The 20,315-nt window shown below is 35.4% G+C and overlaps 1 long non-coding RNA gene and 1 other non-coding gene across 2 annotated transcripts; both read left to right on the forward strand.

The window, feature by feature from the left end:
• Window positions 1–3,165: 3,165 nt before the first annotated feature.
• LOC102154396 lies at window positions 3,166–19,721 on the forward strand. The gene is made up of 5 exons (XR_005363644.1): window positions 3,166–3,302; window positions 3,837–3,873; window positions 9,918–10,081; window positions 19,278–19,415; window positions 19,614–19,721. It is a non-coding gene; the product is annotated as an uncharacterized LOC102154396 (long non-coding RNA).
• On the forward strand, window positions 12,123–12,229 carry LOC119873176. Its single transcript, XR_005363837.1, has one exon. It is a non-coding gene; the product is annotated as a U6 spliceosomal RNA (small nuclear RNA).
• Window positions 19,722–20,315: the final 594 nt, after the last annotated feature.

Consider the following 20,315-nt stretch of genomic DNA (forward strand, 5'->3'; position numbering starts at 1 on the left):
GGACCCAAACAAACACTGTCCAGAGATCTTGAGCTCTTGGGAATTCCATCCTTTTTATATTTATTCTTGATACTAGACCCCAGACATATGATTTGCACTGATTTCCTCCCATCCTGGGCACTGTCTTTTCACTCTCTTGATCATGATCATAGCCTTTGATGCACAAATGTTTTTAATTTTTATAAAATCCACATCACCTTTTCTTTTCTTTCTTTTTTTTTTTTTTTTTGCTTTCCTGTTGCTCATACAGCTTGATGAACAAGTCTCATCCAGTGCCCAGTGCATTAAGGTATTCTAAAAATATTCTTTAAAAATGGAATCTGCCTGGACTTTCCAGGAAGGAATGACATTTAATATTGAGGTCATGGGGATACAGGTGATTTCTCGTCACCAGGTGCAAAATCTGAAATGCTATTGGGATGAAAAGTTTTTGTAATTCAGTGGTGAACAAAAACTGTCCTAAACTGTCATGAAGCTAGAGATACTCTTCATTTATCCCACTTAGTGGGAATATTTGTCCATTTTGTTTCAGAAGTATTACTATGGTCAATAATGAGATGATATCTCAGACTCCACTGACTCTAATGATTGGCATACATACTGAACTACTCTTTTTTGCTCCAGATGCCAATAAGCTTCCTTTTAAGGTGTACAAATATTAATATATTTTAATTTAATATTTAATATGCAAATACATTGTGATAGGATTTAACTTAATATTTAATATACAAATAAATTGTAAAATGATTACTGCAATCAAGTTAACATATCCATCCCCTCACATAGTTTCCTTTGTGTGTATGTGTGTGTGTGAGAGAGAGAATATTTGAGGTCTATTTTCTTAGCAAATGTCAGCTGAATTACTTTTAAAAAAATCTAGAATATTCTTTTTAAAAAAGATGTTATTTATTTATTCATGAGAGACACACAGAGAAAGGCAGAGACATAGGCAGAGGGAGAAGCCGTCTCCCTGTGAGGAGTCCAATGCGGGACTCGATCTCAGGACCCTGGGATTATGACTTGAGCCAAAGGCAGACACTCAACCACTGAGCCACCCAGGTGTCCCCAGAATCTAAAATAGTCTGAATTTTGAAGACCTGCTGAAATCATTTATGAGCCTGCCATGGTAATAGCAACTAACAGGGGTGTAATGCCGGGGGGCCTGGTTTTCTTAGTTAAGTGTCTAACTTTGGTTCAGGGCTCAGGTCATGATCTCAGGGTCCTGACTGAGCCCCAGGCATGTGGGATCAGTTCCCTGCCCAGCACGGAGTCTGCTTGCCCCTCTGCCCTTCCCCTTTCTCCTCCCCTGCTCATGCTCTCTCTCTCAAATAAATAAACAAAATCTTAGTAAAAAAAAAAAAAAAAAAATAGAATGGAATCTTTTAGTTTCTAATGGGCTTTCTTGTATTATCTCACTTGAACCTCACCAAAGGTTTTTACGGAGGGTGTTAGACCTATTTTGCAAGTAAAAACACTGATGCTCAGAGAGATGAAGTGTGTTAAAGAAAACCAGAGCAGGACAGAAGTTAAAGCAGTGGAGATAAAATTTATTATTTTTTAAAGCTACTGTAATAAGGAAAAACAGACATCAGTATTAATGGGTTAAATTCCAAACACAGCATGAACCAGTGGGAATTATTGTCAAGGAGTTAAGGGGGGGGTCGTTTGGGGGGTGTCAGTGAGTTCAGAATTATTAGGAGGAAATCTTCAGGGTAAGGGAAGATTTTGGTGAAGCTGTTTTAAGATAATTGCTGAAGGTAGGTCAGTGTGAACAGATACCAAAGTGGGGAGATGAGGAATTTGGTGAGATATTGAGGGTGATCAGATATTGCTAGCTATGCAGGATTCTTGGCTAAAACTGAATCCTCAAGAAAGAACACAGAACCCCTAATTGAGGCCTAGCCAGAAGGAGAGCCTCAAAGAACCTGGCAAAAGTTTGGTCAAGGAGAGAGTCTTTGTCCAGTGATTTTCCCAAAACTGATGAAGTGTCAGAACTGAGAGGATAGATCTTATGTCCTCTAGGCTCCAAATTCCAGTGGGTAGTATAGTATCTATGTCTCAAGCATTCAGACCGAGATTTACTAAACAAGTTGACCTCTAAGCAAACTGTAGTCAACACTGTGTCTATGGGATGCTAGAATAAAGCAGGTAATTAATTGAGAGAAGGAGCAAGAGCGAGAGTGAGAGAGAGACACAGAGTCAGTAGTCTATGCCAGACATACTCTGGATGTGACAAGACACGTAATTTTCTATTACTGCATGCCCGGAAACCTGAAGTCAGGGAGTGCGGCTGATAGAACCAAGAAGAAAATCAGGACTGCCCACATAGCCTGCTCCGGATTTCTCTTCCATGAGATGCATCCTAATGAAAGCATTTGGGGAATATAAATAATAGTGAAAGGGAAAATAAGGGAAGGGAGAAGAAATGTGTGGGAAATATCAGAAAGGGAGACAGAACATAAAGACTGCTAACTCTGGGAAACGAACTAGGGGTGGTAGAAGGGGAGGAGGGCGGGGGGTGGGAGTGAATGGGTGACGGGCACTGGGTGTTATTCTGTATGATAGTAAATTGAACACCAATAAAAAAATAAATTAAAAAAAAAAAAGAAAGCATAAGGACTCTGAATTTGAGATGGAGAAGAGGAGGGGGCATCAAAGAACCCTGAAATTGCTTTTAAAACCTTGAGAGTTCCAGCTTACATGACTTCTTATAGGATGTTACTTGTTAACTGTGTAGCCTTGGAAAAGCGTTGTTAACCTCTTTGAGGCTTCTTTTCTTTCTTCTTTTTTTTCTGATGTAGCTATAAGTTTGGCCAACCTCTTAATATTGTAAGGCTCCATCCTGCTGGCAAACACTTCAGAAGCTAAGAACTCACTTTGTATACCTGCCATATGGGAGGAGAGAGGAGAGTGCCATTGGAGGGTAGCCATATTGAGTAAATAGTTGTTTCAATAGTCCTGGCCTTGTTTCTAGTGGAAATTTCATTCAGAAGTTGTGAAAAGATTCTTTTTTTTTTATTTATTTATTTATTTATTTATTTATTTATTTATTTATTTATTATTGTTTTTTACAGAGGGAGAGAAAGAGAGTGGGGTGAGGAGGGGCAGAAGGAGAGAAAGAATCTTAAGCAGGTTCTACACCCAGTGTGGAACCTGACATGGGGCTCCATCTAACAACTGTGAGATCATCACCTGAGCTAGAATCAGATGCTACACCAACTGAGCTAGCCAAGTGCCTCATGAAGAGATTGTTTAAGTCAGGCCACCCATCACTGCACTTGATTTCACTCAATCAAACCAAGGTAGGAATTTGGCAATAGGCACCATTCTGAATCATCCCCTGCTCCCTGTTCTTTCTACTTGTATACCTGCTTGCAGAAATGAGTTGGACAATTTACTACAATCCAGAATTTAAAAGAATTTTTTTTTGTGTTAAAAAAAAAGTTTATAATTCTTCCAAGTTACCAATTAGCTTAGATCTCAAATATATGGATAGGTTGGTAGGGCAACTAGGGTGGGGTATGGAATAAAACCTGAGTAGAACCTTTCTTATTTTGTTTGATTCAAGCAAAATAAGCAGTTCTCATAGGCACGTAACCAATCTTTCATATAAATCCCTTTCCTCTGGCATTCGATTGAGATACAGGAGCCTGAAGGTTCCTGTACATAAGAAGCGTACAATGCATGCATTGCAGTGACTCAAGTTAGCTATTCCCCCATACATCCTCATTTCCTTTTTTCTTTTTTTTAAAAAATGAAAACAAAAACAAAAATGTCTTTACTACCAAGGTTAGGAGTATCAATTACTAGCTAAAATCTTTTTTTTTTTTTTTCAGGAAATAATTCTGCTGAAACTAATCTTGTCATATTAAGGTAGGTAGGTAAAGTAATGTTTAAGAGATTTCCCAACTTTTATTACTTATAGAGTGTCAAGATAATAATTCTTACAAAAAAACCCACTTTTTTCCCCCTTCTGTGGCTCTTATGATTCTATTATTTTTAGTGGCCCCACCCCCTCCAGGGTGTAGACTCATTTCTTCTCTCCCTTGTGTTAAGCCAGGACAGGAAGCATTTTGTGATGGGCAGGATAGATTTCCAGAACTCCCTGGTGCTTCTAAATCTCCTATTTTGGCTGGGGGAAATTACCCAGCACAATTTGTAATATCAGACAGCAGTATAAGGAGAGGCTAAATGTCAGGGCTGGGGAAGCAGAATGATGAGGGATAAATGTAATGGCCTAAAGCAGGGCTGAAGACGATCCCATTAATCTTTCATTTTACAGGCACTGGTTTCTAAGGCAGACAACAGGGACACAAATAGAAGAGGTGTGATCTGAGCAACTTATGGGATAAAACCTTCCCATGACAACCCACTTGGAATGTTACATGGCCTTGCTAATGCCAGCATTTAAAGGATTCTGATGTTCCTGCTGTTGTCTTAAAGATCTCATTAGAAGAACATAGATGAACATTCCTTGAATCTCTGTGGAAAATATTCACAGTTTGTGGGCCATGAGAGAATTTGGGGGGTTTCATTTTTTAAATGAATCGAACTCGTTTTAGATCATGGCCATTAAGAACTCATGGGAGCATGGTATTTTCTGTTATTATTGTTGCTGATTAAAACTGGACTCCAATGGTTCAATGCCATAATAGCAATGTCGAAACCCATCTACAATTGAGTCAACAATATCCCATGAAATCAGGTTAGGTCACAGTCAAATTTTTACCATTTCACGTATCTCACGTGACTGGTTCTGAATAGCCTATCCTAATCTTGGATTTACAAGTGAAATTGTTTATTTGCATATTTATTGAAATAGTGTGGTAGACTAGATAGAGTGGTTACAGTGAGATCCTATCCCTCTGCCCCTTCCCCCACATGCTCACGTGTATGTGCATGCTCTCTTGCTCTCTCTTTCTCAAATAAATCTTTAAAAATCAAGGATGGAAAATATGTTTGAAAGACCACAACACTAACATTACATGGCATAATTTATATTTTTCCGAGTATGTCAGGAATCACTTCAGAATTTTATAATTTATCAGAATTATTGTTATGAAAAGAAATTTTCAGTGCATTATAAGGATGCAAAGGGGTCAATTATATACTTATTTAAATGTGGAATATGCAATACTCTCATATGATCTTCTAAGTGACTAATCATACAATTCTCACAGCAGAGAATCTGATCGTTGGGTAATTTATGCATTTGAATAAGCACAATGTGTGAAAGAACTTATGTATCTTCAACTATGACAGGGCATAAATATTTTTTTTATCATTTTCATGTCACTGGGCTATTAGAACACTAGTGCATTCCAGAATTAATTTTATTTTTTAAAGATTCATTTAATTATTTTACAGAGAGAGAGAGAGGGAAAGAGAGAATAAGTCGGAGAAGGGAAAGATGGAGAGAATCTTCAAGCAGACTCTGCTTGAGCCCAATGCTGGATTTCATCTCATGACCCTGAGATCATGGCCTGAACCAAAACCAAGAGTCAGATGCTCAACTGACTGAGCCTCTCAGGCACCCTATTTTCCATCTTTTTTTTTTTTTTTTTTAAGAAATGCTTTAGGTTTTGATATTATTTGTGTACTACTAAAAGCAAAACTGTCTTCACAAATTTGACTTTTGCTGTGCATTGTGTAGAACAAGTGCATATGTAGAACAACTGAATATACACCTGTTGAATTATATTTAATGCTATAATCCTATTTACTAGAATATTTGATTAAACTACACAAATTATTTTCCAACTCGGCTATGGAATCTGGTTTCATGTGATCAAGTGTGACCGCTAATATTTTCATAAAGTTTTTTAACTTTCATTTTGAAATAATGTCAAATTTTAAAAAGTGGCAACAATAGTATAACTAATTCTCATATACCATCTCTCCAGCTTTCAAAAATGATGACATCTTTATATAACTACAGTTTTTAAAAATATTTTATTTATTTATATGAGAGAGAAAGAGAGCAAACGAGAGAGAGAGAGAGAGAGAGAGCACAAACAGTGGGGAGAGGATAGAGAGGGAGGGAGAAGCAGGAGCTTGACCCTAAAGGACCCAAGGATCAGGATCAGGTTAAGTATCACCCAGGTGCCCCCTTATTGCAGTTTTATAATAATCCAAATTAGGAAATTCACGAAGGCATAGTACTATTAAGTAATCAACAGACCTGCACAAATCAACAGACCTGCACCAATTGTCCAACTAATGTATTCTTTTCTGGTGCAAGATTCAATCCATAATCCCATATTGCAATCAACCATCATGTCTCCTTAATCCACTGCAGATTGATATGGTTCTTTGTCTTTCATGACCTCAAGCCTTTGAAGAAGACTGCACATTTACTTTGTAGACTGTCTCTTCTTTTGGGTTTGTCTGATGTTTCCTCACAATCAAATTAAGGTTCACATTTTTGGCAAGAGGACCAAAAAGGCATAATACCCTTTTCACTGCATCATATCAGGAAGTACATGTTGTTGCTAAGTCTCATTACTGGTCTTATTAATTTTGGTCACTTTAAGATTTGGCTACAAGAGACCAAACTTGAGATCATTCTGCTTTATTGTGACTAAACCAACTTCAGATCTTAACTTCACATTCAGACTTTAGTTTTGGAAACAGTTGTTGAGATAATGGTGTATGAGCTTTACTTGGAGACAAGATTGTTATTTTCTTTTGAATTTGTGGTTAGTTTCTAGAAACCAAGACATGGGTCTAAACCTTTTATGTAAGCTAAAGGAATCAGTACATGCAAGTTCAGTCTCTCTCATTGGTTTCTCTCTCTGTCTTGCCGCAGTTGCGGAAAACCCACCAAGATAACAGGAGTCTACTCTTCTTTATTAGAAATGAAGCAACATGGATCACAACCCTCCCCCCCCAAAAGAAATATCATATACTTGCAATTCTTCCATTTTCAATCCTTAAGTATAATACTCAACCAAATTACCTTTTCTTTCTTAGGGAATGATCTCTTGCTGACCTTAACTTCCCTTTTATTGTTAAAGGATATTATAAGGTCGGTTTACGTAAGGAGAAATAAGACCAACAGCCCAGTTCTTAATGACAGGAAAGTAGGAGAGACAAAACAAAAAAGTTTAAGAGCTGCAGGAAAAAATTACTGAGAGACTGTAACTGTATATGTCTCTGTGTGGGAAAGATTAGTGAAACGAGACTCATCCCTCTCTAAATCAGAAATTCAGTTGGAAATGAGAAGAAAGACCAACATAACACAAATGGTGAAGAGCCAAATATGGAAGCGCATGTGAAATTAAACTGTCCAGGTCCATCATCATATAAAAGCTGTGCTACCAAGAGTGCCAGCAGGTTGACATCCTGCTTATGTGAACCTAAACAGAGTTGATGAGATTGTTTTAGTGAGACTATCTGACCACTCTGGCTGCCTTATCATTAAAAGCAAAGAATGACATTGCTAAATGATGAGCCAAGTCCTATGTATTATCACATCAGAAAGTATTAAAAAACGTGTGGTCTTCATTTATGGTTCAGTGTGTTCATATACTCAAGTAGGATTTATCCCTGATGAAACATGGTAAATATGCAATTTGGAACATCAAAGTACAACTATCTATAGTTTCTCTATTTGGGAAAAGCCTATGAAATCAGAGGGGAGAGATCTCTTTTTTAATAATTCTAGGATTCAGATAATTTAATGGGGAACATTTGCCTCACTACCATCGTAGAACAGAGTTGGTCACTGATACCCAACAGTTAGTCCTGGGTGGAGAAGCAATCACTATCACTGCATTCCTCAACATACAGATATCTGGGAGACAGAATGAAAGAGTTTGAGTCTAAATGCTCCAGATTATTAGGGATCCCGGCTGTTTTCACTGTTCTCTTTCAAGCTCAATCAGTCTTAGCTTTTTACATCAACAGTGAATGTTCACTTGACAAAATACATTCATAACTACTCTATATTCTATCTCTCTTGACAACACCATTCAATTATCAACCTGTCTTTTCTAAAAATGATGCCATAGAATTAAATTCATGAGCTGCTTTCCATGCTGCATTTTTTAAGTTTTTAAATAACAAAACAACCTCTGTATTTATTTACTACTTCCAAAAAGGAGCACATTTTTTAGCTACTTCATGATTAACTATTGAAATGTGTAAGCCTAGGAATTTAACAGGTCTGCAAAAACCAAACACCTTCTAAATCTGACTTCCATTTGAAAAATTAGAGAAACCATTGAACTCTTATTATAACTGCCTGTTGCTTAAAAGATCATACTGAATACCAAAGAGAAGTAAATAGATCCGATGAAAGGAATTTCTGTGGCTGGCTGCTTAGGTTTGTTTTGTGTAAAACACACCTTTTTTATTTAAATTAGATAAATGGCAGGGTTTCCTGCCTAATGAGACTGTTTGGACTCGTGGTTTGGAAGTGTCACCTCCATTCTTTATCAGATAATCATAATTAGGGCGAATGAACGAACCAGGGAAGTGGGAAGCAAGTCAAAAAGTATACTGAATGGAAACAAAAAAGACTTCCAACAAGCAGACCACCAGGGCGCAATCAGGGGGAAATATCTACAGTACAAACACACAGCCGGGGAAAAGGTGTTGGGCGACAATGACATGATGTGGAATTGTAGAGCTAATAGCAAGTTTGAATCCTGACTGTCCAGATTGCCTACCCTCTTGTTTTTAAATTACATCCGCTTTTTCAATACAGCCCCCAAAACTCCAGTGTTTCTTTCTTCCTCTCTCTTACTGTTCATCAAAATTGCCCGTGGTAGATTTAAATTGCATTAGCCCTTAAATTTGCTTGTGATATTTTTCTGCTTCAATTTGAGAAGTCTTTCAACAACATTGGCATTTCCCTGTCCTAGCACACATACACAAAAATTTTCTGAATACCTACATGTAGTCCTTTGGAAGCACTGTAGAATCCATATCAGATAATAATAATTGCTATCAGTCTCCTCTAAAATTCTGTTTTTGTTTTTTTTGTTTTTTTTTTTATGAAGTTTCAATATTACTAAATGTCTTTCTCTTTAAGAAAGATTCCTGGGGGAAATTTCTAGGCCAAGCCAAGATCAAGACCTGAACTGCGATTAAATACAAAAGGGCACGGTAGTTGCTACAGGGATAGAAGAGGCCAAGGCCAGGTTATCATTCAAAATGGTGGAAAAACAAAAATAAGATAATCGTGTAATTAATTTGAAGGAAATGTGGAAGTAGATTTTTAAAACCTGATGCCTCAAGAACATGGGAAGTAAAGAACAGATTCCAGATTAGTGACTGGTTACACATTGGAATGATAGCACATATATATTACTAGGCACCATTTTTCCATTAATTCTGATTCAGTAAGTCAAAGGTGGTGCACAAAGATCTGCATGCTTTAGGTGTACAGATGATTCTGATTCACCTTGTTATCACATAGAACACTTTCGAGGAGCACTGTGCTAATATACGATTGAACTTGCTTTGTGGCAAGGGACATAAACTCATCTCAAATTTGTTTAAGCCAAAGCAGCAGGAATATATTGATTCAAGTGGTTGAAGTGTTCAAGAGAAGATCATTAAGGTCAAGATGAAGGTGGATCCAGGTGCTGAAAGGAAATCATCTGGAAACTTTTTCTGTCTTCTGGCTTTGCTTTTATACTTGCTGGCTTCATTCTCAGGTAGGCTTTGACTAGGAAAGGTATTAATATGGAACTAACAATTTTGGCTTAAGGTATACCAGCTTAGTAAACCTATTAAGAAGATGATTTCTATTTTAAATTAGTTCAACAAATTTACTTTGATTTGATTATATTGAAGTAATTTATTAAATTAATTAAATTAATCTATGGAATTAATTTGGTCTACTAAAATAACTGCAGTGGACAAAAGGATGGGGCATACTCATTAACTACCTTTGTCTTCCTCCCCAGAATTTTGGGATGAGATCTTCACACACAAACCAAATAGACTGAAGATGAATGAGGGTTAGAACGTGGGGTTGGATTTCCAAAAGGAAAGCTGGATCCTACTCTCAGAAGAGGAAATGAATGCTGAGAAAGAATAAACAACCTATGTCCACTACACATGGATTCAGGTAAAGCAAACAAAGCCCTGGGCCTGAATACAATGAATCTAGCTAATGGTCAGCAACTCAGTAAGAAGAAAGTCAGCTTATGGAGAGGTAGTTTTTTATTCTAGAATAAGGATGTGTTTTCTTGTCACAGAATGTGTACTCTCTGCTTTGAAGAAGCACGAGTGTCTAGGAGTGTATTTAACAGGTTCTGGGAGAGTTAAATTCAATAGGTACTAGAAGGTATTTTCACAAGGGCAAAGTTCTTTGAGGGATTTTGATAGATGGGTGTAGAACTCTGAATGCAAAGACTTCAGCAACAGACTATTAAGTAATTTAGTCATACTCGGGCAACGGGGCATACTGGGTGTAGTCAGTTAAGCAGCCAACTCTTTGTTTCAGCTCAGGTTAAGATCTTCAGGGTCATAAGATCCAACCCCAGGTTGGACTCTGTGCTCAGAGGGGAATCTGCTTGGGATTCTATCTCTCTCTTTCTCTCTCTCTCTCCCTCCACCCCTCCCCTGTGCTCTCTCTGTAAAATAAATATTTCTAAAAGAAAAAGAATTTAGTTACAGATAATGTTTTCTACTGCTGATTTACCTCTAATCAGAAACTCTGAGAATGTTCAAAAGTTTTATACAGTGTGCTAATTCCAAAATAGATTTTACTTCAATAAATTTCTCGGGAAAGTTAGGAAAGGATATACCAATGATGTTTGATAAATGAAAAAGGCCATAATAATCTGTGATTAAAAGCTATAGGTTGATGTGAAAGGTAACATATTCATTGTTAGTTTATTACCTGTCAGTTTAAGGTCTTTGACACTCAGCACATGTAACATAGTATTAAGCTATATATGGATACACATATAAAATACATATATAAGAGCATATAAAGTATATATTATTTTACTTTTTTATTTTAGTAAAATAAATATAACTTAAAATTTACCATTTTACCTATTTTAAGTGTATAGTTTAGTGGCATCAAGTACATTCACATTGTTGTACAACAATTATCACTATCTAAATGCAAAGCTTTTCATTAACACAAACTAAAACTCTGTATCCATTAAACAATAGCTCCCCATTCCTCCCTGGTAGCCATTGGTAACCACTGGTCAACTTTCTGTCTCTGTAAATTTGACTAGTTTAGATATTGCAGCTGAGTTGAGTCATATAGTGTTTGTCTTTTTGTGGCTGTGTTATTTCACTTAGCATAATGTCCTCAAGATTCACCATAAATAGCATGTAGCAGAATGTCTTTCCTTTTTTCTCTCTTCTTTTCTTTTTAGAGAGAGAAAGTGACAGTGGAGTGGGATGGGGAGGGACAAAGGGAGAGAGCAAGGGACAATCTTAAGCAGGCTCCATGTCCAGCTCAGAGCCCAATATGTGGCTCGATCTCAAAACCCTGAGATCATGACCTGTGCCAACACCAAGAGTCGGTTGCTTAACCAACTACCCAGGTGCCTCATGTCTTTCCGTTTTTAAGACTGAATAATATTCCATTGTGAGACTATACTACATTTTTTTAAGTCATTTATCCAGTGGCAGACATTTCAGGCTATTTACATCTTTTGGCTATTCTGATAATGCTATGAACATGGATGTACAGAACACTATATGTAATATATATATTATATTATGTACTATATGTTATATATTTTAATTATTATATATATTATGTATTATATTACATATATGTGTATATTTTTAATGAAAAAAGAAAAGTCTGCAAATGCATATAAATGTATATTTTAGCTGGTAAATATCAAACTTTTATATTTTGGATTATAGCTGTCATTACCATAAAAAGAATCTTATAAAATAATTTTACTTTAGGGATCCCTGGGTGGCGCAACCGTTTGGCGCCTGCCTTTGACCCAAGGCGCGATCCTGGAGACCCGGGATCAAATCCCACGTCGGGCTCCCGGTGCATGGAGCCTGCTTCTCCCTCTGCCTGTCTCTGCCTCTCTCTCTCTCTCTCTCTCTCTCTCTCTCTGTGTGACTATCATAAATAAAAAAAAAATTAAAAAAAAATAATAATTTTACTTTAGAACAAGTGAGTGCTTGCTTTGGCAGCACATGTACCAAAACTGGAAAGCTACAGAGAAGATTAGTATGGCCCCTGCACAAAGATGACATGCAAAATCATGAAGCGTTCCATTATTTATAAAAAACAAACAACAAAGCTAAATTCTCTTTAGGTAGAAAGCCTAAAGAAATTAATTGTGGAAGTTTATAGACTTTAAATAAGCATGAATAGACTTCAGATGACTGTTGTGTAAATAAGACTATGCTGTGTTATCCATCGTTGCTCCCAGTGTGTGATACCACCTATGGTACTTAGAAGTGTAGGTGGCATCTGGACAAACATTTAATTCCGTGGTTATATATACATCTTTTTTTGTTATTGTGACAATATGTCGCCAGTGTATAAAACATGAGGCAACCTTAGAAAAATGCCTTTTTAAAACAGATGCACACACACACACACACACACACACACCCCAGTAGGCTTGAAATATATGATTTTATTTAAAAAGTAGTAAGTGGATATGGCAAAAATTGTTAAGGTAATGACTGAAATTTTGGTAATTTATTATGTACTTAGGAAAAAATAATGGAAAACAAATCTATTACCAGGAAGAAAGATAAAAGTCATTTAAGTTTGCATTTGTATGCATGGAATTGACAGAATAATAGGTCATAACACATTAGGGAGAGAGAGCTAATGTAGTACTTATTCAATGCATTTGCATACAAGAGACATATAAAAAGGAAGAATTTGACTGGGGTTTGAACCAAGACTTGAAAGAGGTGATAGAAAGAAACTTTTGCCTCATTGTTCACAGTGCTGATGTCAGATTCTCTTTCTGCCAAAATTAGCTTAAATAGAATGAAGTGATTTTCACATTAAGTCCTTTTACAGATGCACCTGGTTTTCTTGTTCATTGTCAGTTGCAAACCCCAAATGTTACACTGAACACATTAACATTGCATTTGTCAGACCTATAGAACAGTTAAGTTCGTTCTTAGCAGAGAATGGTTATTGTTTTCTATTTCAAAACTGTTTCTACATGACATCTAAACGCTAGAGGTGAACTGTAAAACTCAGTTCAAGGTACTCGATCTTTTCTCTATCGAAGGTTAAATAGATAGGTTCTCATAGGTTATCTCCAAAGCAGTGAATGAATCAAAGTTTATTTTTGGATATTTTGATGTTTGGCCATTTCCTGAAATTTATCTGTGCTGAAACTTGTTAATTTCATATCTTTTTTTTTCTATTATAAAGCAAGAATCATTGTAAAGGATTGTAAAGGATGAAAAATTGGGTATTTTGATAGGATATAAAGTCATTTCGTTTTAGGAAAACACTTTAAAAATGTCAGTTCTTATTATCAGAAGGCCATATACTCCTGATGCTATTATAATCTTAAAGATTTGAGCTGAGAGCATCATATAGGAATATCTCAATGCGTTTCAAACGAGTGCTTCTTAATTATCTTCCCATGAAATATAGGAAACTGGCAAGATAGACACTAGACGGAAAAGGCCTTTACCTGACACTTTGGAAGCCCATGGCTCCACCACAGTTTTAGGTCCATAGAAAGTGCTAAATAAACTTAAATTTCTGTGGATGACTGATACTATATGCTCATTTGAATAAAAGTCATCTAAAATTTCTAACTTGAGCTTTAAAAAATATCCAAAAACTGTTAAGGAAAAGCTAGCTGTCTTTGGAAAGTTAAAACTTATGTTTTGTAAGCACAAAATTAAAGGCAGAAAATTTTAAACATTTTTAGTTTATGTCAAAGATATAAAAGTATATGGAGTTTATGGGAAAATGTATTAAGTCTGAGAACACAACACCCTTTTTCTGGATTATTTGGTATTCTTTCTCTTTTTTTCTCTCTTGCCATAAGTATATCTATCAAAATATATCCTAGATCATTAAATTTCATTGCATTTCCTAGATTGTGGAGTACTTATGATTTTTGAATACATTAACTTCAAATTTAGATATTATAAGCTCAAAGCTGATTCTTCTTAAAGGAAAACAGGCTAATTATATCCATTTATTTAATCTCTATTAAAGCCATCACAAATGATTTATTGAATATTTTTAAAATACAAATACCTTTTCATATAGGTCTCCAAGAAAATGCTAGAATCACAGAGTATGCCCTCTGATGATTTTTATATTCAAAAAGATTATCTTTTCAAAGTTTCAATAATTAGAAAACTATTTTTGCAATTTAAAAATATATACATGTATACTATCAACATTCTTAGATTCTGGAGTCTATGAATTAATATTTTTCAAAAATTGGTACAAAGTACTTGAAAATGCAAGATAAAATACTGATAAAATTTTAAGAGTGAAAAATATGGAATTAATATTCCCTACTAATATCATCTATTAAAATGTGTTATTTAAGTGAATGCCTGGGTGGGTCAGCCATGGAGCATCTACCTTTGGCTCACATCATGATCCCGGTGTCCAGGGATAGAATCCCACATTGGGCTCCCCGCAGGGAGCCCGCTTCTCCCTCTGTCTATGTCTCTGCCTCTCTCTTTTATGAGTAAATAAAATAAAATCTTTTTAAAAATGTGTTAAGGACAGTATTGTACAGCATTTTTCAAAGCGTGTCATGAAAATACTTATTTTTTTGCAAAAATGGTTTATGATAAAAGGAGTTAGTGTTCTAAGAAATTAGGGATGTGTGTCCCAGCAAGCCCTAATGCACATTATTGTATTAAGGTTTCTAAGACAGTAGGATTACTCTAAAATGGCTTTAACTTGAACTTATGTTTCATGCTGTTTTTTAGTGCACACATGGAATGGCTTTCAGAACTGATGTTCGCTAGAATAGTAGAAGGAGGCCAGAGAACATAATGTTTACGAGGATACCTTGGCACTAAGATGCTTGGATTCAAATCTTGCTACTTAAGTCTTTACCTTGGAGTTTCTCTATCTGTGAAATGGGAACACTGAAATAATAGTATCTGTCTTATAACATAAGTATTATATTAATTAACATATGTAAGGGCTTGGAATAATGCACAGAACAATGGGCACTTAAAAAATGCTGTTATCAAAATTTGGTAAACCGTTCTGGGGCTTTGAAGTAACCTATGATCAATTCATTTGTTCCCATTCTATCTCTTACTACATATGCATGATATGTATGTGTGTGTATATATATGCATACAAGTGCATCTATCCATCTACTCTAATCTATTTTATTTTTTAAATATTTTATTTATTTATTCATGAGAGACAGAGAGAGAGAGAAAGGGAGAGAGAGAGAGAGAGGCAGAGGGAGAAGCAGACTCCATGCAGGGAACCCGACCTGGGACTTGATCCCGGGTCTCCAGAATCAGGCCTTGGGCTGAAGGCGGTGCTAAACCGCTGAGCCACCCTGGGCTGACGCACCATCTAATCTATTTTAATAAGTTTTGCTTCTTGGGGCACCTGGTGGCTCAGTTGGTTAAGTGTCTGTCTTCAGCTAAGGTCATGATCCCAGCATCCTGGAATTGAGTTCTGTCTTGGGCTCCCTACTCCGGTGCAGAGCCTGCTTCTTCCTTCCCCTCTGCTGCTCCTCCCTGCCCCCTGCACCGCTAGTGTTTTCATTTTCTCTCAAATAAATGAATAACATTTATAAAAAAAAATAAAAATGAAAATATAAATTTCATTTATCTGCATATTGCAAAATATTTTCAATACAAAATCATAGGGAAGCCTGAGTGGCTCAGCAGTTTAGCATTGGCCTTCAGGGAGTGATTACGAGTCATGGGATTGAGTCCCACTTTGGGCTCCCCTTGAGGAACCTGCTTCTCCCTCTGCGTATGTCTCTGCCTCTCTCTGTATCTCTCATAAATAAATAGATAAAATATTTTTTAAAAGAGAAAAAATACAAAATCATAAAATTAATGTCAGATATAAAATCTTAAGATTAGTTTGTTAAAAAGTATTTTACTATATTTTCCTAAAATACAAATAAAATCATGTCCTTTTTTCCAGGAATGCTGTCCAGTTAGCTATCTGAATTAGAGAAAGCATTTGCTAAAGACATACATACCTTTGACTCAGCCCTCTTATTTCCAGACTACTACACAGAGCTCCTTAAATCTTTTGCTGGGACTTTGAAAATGAATTTCTGCTCAAACATGTGTTCTCTTTTGTAACCAGAATATAAGTTTCTGAGAGTATTTTCCTCTTACTGTGTATCTGGTTGCTAGACACACATGGTCTGTTCAGATTTCCTCCTAGGTTAGACATACATAATATTTTTATTAAAATCCATACATTTTATAATGAGATTGAAAGAAATAATTCCACATTGCCCATATACTGCTCCTATTTTTCCCATATTCTCATAGAATGAGTAAAAATGCAAACTTATTTATGCTTTATTTTAATTAAATTGATATTTTTTAAAAATGAATCACCAGTCTAATGTACACTGCTAAAAAATAAGAGAGGAATTTATTGGCTTACATAATTATACCATTCAAGCTGTGAAATTTACTTTAGGTACTTCTGTATGCAAAGCCTTAAATCAATGGGTCTCAGTGGGGATAGTACCACCCTCCAGGGCACATTTTGAAAATTTATGGAGGTTATTTTTAGTTATCATAACATTTGGGGGGTAGTCACTACTAGAGTTTTGTGAATGGGGCCAGGAAGGTTAGACATCCTGCAATGATCAGGATTGTTCTGCAAAAAAATATTATCCATAGCCTGCAGAGTTCTAAATATCTTCCATGCATCCAAAGTGCGTATTTATACCTAAACCTAAAGACTAAAACTCCATTTTACATATAAATTCAAAACAGGTTTTTGGGATAGCTTTAAAGCAAACTGAATAGCCAAGAAATGCAAATATTATATAAATCAAAGAAAACTTGTTCTGTTTTAAACTTTACCAAGAATTGCATATCACTTTGAATTTTCCATTAAATGTGGCCATATTTCTCATGGAATTTCTGGATCTTTCTCAATTTGTAGGTTCTGAATGCAAATTTATAATAGAGGATATCTGAGGCTCTTTTTCATAGCCAGGTGAAAATACTATTAAAATTAGTGGAGACATAAAATATAGGCATCTCATTAAATTTTATTAATAAAGGTTGTCTAAAAATAACTCATGTTCTTAGCTTTCTATATTTGAGTATTTCGAAAACACAATGAAAAACTTAATTGTGAGAAAACATAAAAAAATTATTTTTCATTTTCTATATTTAGAATTGGACCATGAACCACGTGGGAGTTAGGAACACTAACCTTCTGGTGCAGTCAGAAATTCATGTGTAGCTTTTGACTCCCCCAAAAACTTAACTACTAATAGCCTACTGTTGACTGGAAGCCTTATCAATAATCTAAACAGTCGAGTCACACATATTTTGTATGTTATATGTATTATATACCGCATTCTTAAAATAAAGTAAACTAGAGAAAAGAAAATGTTAAGAAAATAATTAAGGTAAGGAATAGAAAATAAATTTACGGCACTATCCTATATTTATAAAAAGAAAAAAAATCCATATGTAAGTGGATCTACACAGTTCAAAGATGTTGTTCAAGAGCAACCTGTAGTTGTTTGTTTGTTTATTTATTTATTTATTTATTTTCCAGAGAAAGAGAGAGATCAGTGAAAGAATACTAAGCAGGCTCCATGTCCAATGTGGAACCTGACGTGGGGCTCAACCTCATGACCCTGAGATCATGACCTGAGCCAAAACCAAGAGTTGGATGCTTAACCAGCTAAGCCACCCAGGCACCCTAAAATATTGTTATAAAAAAGGTTTCAATTAAGAAGTATTAGGAATATGAAGAAATATCAAAACATTTTTGAACACTAGTGTTTTAGAATCACACTTGTAGGTAATACTGAGAGCAATGACCTAACTCTTCTCAGTTATGTGACTGCCTTACAACCACACATCTAGTACTACTAAGAAAGAAGCAAGACACCAGATTTCTATACTTCTAGCAAACTCTATAAAGCTATAGTTGAAGATAATCATCGTGTGAACTTTCAATAATATACACTTACTGAATTAAAATACAGGATTAAAGGAAGATAATCAATCAACCAATATTTGTCTTAAATTAATTCTTATCCTCCTATGTTTTAAAGTAAAACAAAGTGCTTTTGCAACTTTTCTAATAACTCCTTTTGACTCTGTGAAAAATACCAGAGCACTTTGTCTTAGTTAAATCTACTGTCCACTTTGAGTCCTGCCTTAGAGACCTTAAGACTTTACACACCTTAAATAATAATTGGAATCATGAATCATCTTTATCTCCGAGTCAATAGAAGACCCATGTACGCACTATGTTGAGGGAAAAACAAAATCCCAACCCCAAATTCCAAATCACTTTGTTTTCAGGATTAAGCAGACTTAAATATTACTTCCTTTGCTACTTCAACTGAAAGAATGTGGGTCTAAAAGCAGTTTTAGTAAGACCTGAATGAAATTATAAAGCATTTTAAAAATGAATCCTATTCTCCTGAGTTTTAATAATAAAATGAACCTTGTTCCTGGAAAATATCAAAATTGTGGTCTAGAAATGATGTGCAGTGACTAGCCTACGTAATATTTGAGTCTGTGGAATATTAATTTACTGAATGATTGGTTGCTTATTGCAAATTTGGTCAGAAATTTGGCAGTGCTGACTCTGGTACAGTCATTCTCTCTGTTCATTATCTTGTAGGTGTGCTACCTCCTAAAAGGGTCATAAGAGCAATGTGCTATAACTTGGGCTTTCTTACAGCTGCAGTTCTACCTAATTTGTACTTTGGCACTCGAAAGATTATAATAAATGAAGTGCTGCTTTCAAAGTTTCAGACACACCAATTTTTCCCCGTTTGGCAAAGGTGGATTTAATTTGACTTTCACGAGTGCAAAATCTGTCTCCTTAGAAGTTGGTCAAACTATTAATTTTATGGCAGGGACAACTGAGTACAGTAAACCTTTTCACAAAGCCAGACAGCTTAACCTAATTAAAGGGTTGTTTTGACAGGTGGTTTAAAGTAGAATGAATACTATCAAGAACGTTTCAAGAAATGAGTTTGATGAATGTGTAGAGTGTGCATGCAGGTGAAAGGGTGATTTGGAAAGCTCTGATGACAGGTATGTGTCCAAAAAGTGGAAGGTAGACTTCAAGATTTGTCTGTGTATTTAACTGGCAATTTCTTTCTCTTATTTAGATATTTTAAGAGATGGAAAACATCAAGTTCATGTGAACACCAAAAGATACCGAGAATGGACATTGGCCATGAAAATAACTTGCAAAATAACTTGCTTGTTTTGGAGAAGAATAAAAGTCTCCCTTTAAGAAACTGGAGGTGTGTTAGGACAGAAATTTTAATTTTGAATTGAGATTTTTCTGAATATTAGTAAAAGCTTTCATGCTTTATTTCTATTGGAATTTTTGAATCCTAAGACTTGAGACAATATAGAGATATTATCAGTAGCCCATCTTATGATAATTTGATCAGTTAACATATAACTTTTGGGCAACTTTTTTTTGTCCTTTTATATAGGTTTCAGAAATGAAAAAATGAAATAAAAAAAGATCAATTTTCCAGGCTATGTTTCAAGGATGTGCTCTCAAGAGAAGAATCTATAAAATTCGTTTGGAAATGGCAGCATGTGGTCTTCTACTTCATGTGCAAAAAGGATTGATTCTCAGAATGCAGATTCTTTATAAACCATTCTTATTTTTCACCCTCAGTTTCTTTTCCCCAACTCTTCACTAGAAAGTGCAAGTAAGGTGATACAAGCTTCTGGATCCCAGAAAGCAAAATGAAACCAAATCAATACAGGTACCTATAGATATTCAGTAATCATATGTTATATTTCTCTAAAAAGGTGAAAATTTCTTTAAAATTTAACACATTGACAGTTTCAACATTTTCAGAAGGAATTGCCTTGGCATATGCCTCATCAAATTGCTTCCTTATCTCTCTGATGATGGATAATAACCTCTTAAAAAGAACCCATGAGAATTTCCATTTTCATTTATTTCTGTACTTATAAAATTTTAAAATCTGAAATTGCCAATAGTTAAAGTGACATTACTGCCGATGACAAGAATAATAACAAATTTTAAAGTAACTTGTTCAAAGTCACATACCATAAATTAATATGTAAATTAATTGATAAAAATGAAATTTAATCCAAGCCTTTAAAATTTGAAGCACATTCTCTTAACTATGATGAGTCTTCAAAAATATGCTTTGTAA

This window comes from Canis lupus, chromosome 8 (genome assembly GCF_011100685.1).
Source record: "Canis lupus familiaris isolate Mischka breed German Shepherd chromosome 8, alternate assembly UU_Cfam_GSD_1.0, whole genome shotgun sequence".
Lineage (NCBI taxonomy): Eukaryota > Metazoa > Chordata > Mammalia > Carnivora > Canidae > Canis > Canis lupus.